We start from the raw sequence: 2,056 nt of genomic DNA, 5'->3' as shown, positions 1-2,056 counted from the left end.
TTGCGCATGACGAGTTTTTTTTTGTATACAGATCTTGACATTATAGAAAGAATATAAACATCCATTTATTTTCAACAAGCGATAGTTACTGTTTTTCATATAGAGGGCACTCTTTTTATGTTACTCTGATTTCTCATTAATTATTTTTCTTTACGTAGAAAGTTATTTAGAAAACGATTTTACTTTACACAACATTAAAAAAGTAATAAGAGTTATTAATGTTTTATCTATGCTGTATTTTCTGAGGATGAGCGTGATAAAATAATAAAATATGAACGATGATTTTTAGTCAAATGCTCTAGCATCAACAATATTGAACAAAAACCTGCGAATCAATTGAATATTAACCACCGAAGGTCTAGTAAATGGAAAGTGGAAAAGAAAGGGGAAAAAAATCCCATTTTTCCTTCTATGGAGACCTATTTATATTAAGAAAAATTGAAGTGAAATGTGATCTTTATCAGCTTTTTCCAAGTTTATTCGAAAATGAAAAGATGCATTTCATCTTTAAAAATACTGCAAAAAAAAAGCATCAAAGTTGTACAAATTAAAATTCTGCATCAAATTAATATTTGTAGAATGTATTTTCATATAATAATAATAATATTTATACTAGCTTTTACAATTCTGTGGCTATATTTAAATTTTTCCTAAATTTTCCTCACTATTAAAAAAAAAACTTGCAAACAACTGAAATTTTTTTTCTAAATAAAAAATGCATTCAAAACTTTAAATGGACAGATTAGAGATGGATGTAAAAATTACTAAAGTGGTGTTGAAGTTTCGAAAAAGCGTGCTGATTAAAGTCATCTATATTAATCTCTCTCTAGTATTCTATATTCCTAATTCCTATTAGCTGAATAAGATTGCCTCCGCATCTCCATCGCTCGCTTATTAGCTTACCATTCGCCGTTCTTTTCGACTTGCTCATTTACTAAATATAAAGAGGAAGCTCTGTAGTCATTTTTAAGAAAATTCGCGATTTTGATTTTGATCAAACTTTACATTATCATTTTCTACCTGCGAACAGGATAATTCAAAAACTCAATTAGCCATAAGTATGACCTATGGTATATGCACTGCCTCAAGTATGTAGATTTCTAGCAAATTTTGGACAAAATCTATCGCGGTAAAATCTGTTGATTCGGTCAATGTTCTCGCTGCAAACGAGATAACTAAAAATACAAATAGCTGGATTGATGAAATTAAACACATAAATTGATCATGGTAATTGTAAGTCTGTATCGTATTTTGGTTCAAATCTTAGAAAGGGCCGGCTGTTAGCCAGTCTGATTATTCCCGAGTATGTAAACGCAACAGCTCAAAAACAGAAAGACTTAGGGAGATAAAAATTTTATGGGGAATTTTTATTTAATTTTTTATGAAGTTTTTTAACATATCTTACATCTAAATCAAATTTCATTGAAATAGGTGGAAAAGCAGACACATAAAAATGCATACTCAATTTTCTTCCTTGTTTTCTAAATATGAGACATATTGCTTTAGTATAAGAGAAAATAGATGAAAAGTTTCATTAATGAAAAGGTCCACGGAATTTGTTTAGTCATCTATAGTACGTGGCTCCCTGCGAATCTAAAAGAAAATTTTTGCGTGATTTTCCTCCCAAGCATGAATTAAGGGAATACTTTGCATAATGAATTAGTATTTTATCCAATAATATCTCATATTTTGTAACTTGAGGATAATAAAAAAACTGCATAAAATAAAAAAAAAACCGAGATAAAATAAAAAAAAAACTGCAAATAATACAATTATAAATTTGGCAACAATAAATTTAAAATGACGCAGAGTAAATATGAATCATATGAAGAGTATTGTTACGGATCACCGGGTTCGCCTATAATGGGTGTATGATGTGAAAACACAATCAGCAGGCCTCGGCAGAAAACAACGACGACGTTTATTTAACACGAAGACACTAACACACAGATGAGACAAATGCAAAGGCGACAACTATATACAACCGAGATGAACACACAGTAGACCACAAGTAGTATTCGACCACAGCACACAAAGCGGCCAGGCAGAATTCAGT

This window comes from Argiope bruennichi, chromosome 3, assembly GCF_947563725.1.
Source record: "Argiope bruennichi chromosome 3, qqArgBrue1.1, whole genome shotgun sequence".
Taxonomy (NCBI): Eukaryota; Metazoa; Arthropoda; class Arachnida; order Araneae; family Araneidae; genus Argiope; species Argiope bruennichi.
The sequence above is the reverse complement of the archived record's forward strand: the minus strand, read 5'-3'. Positions refer to the sequence as shown.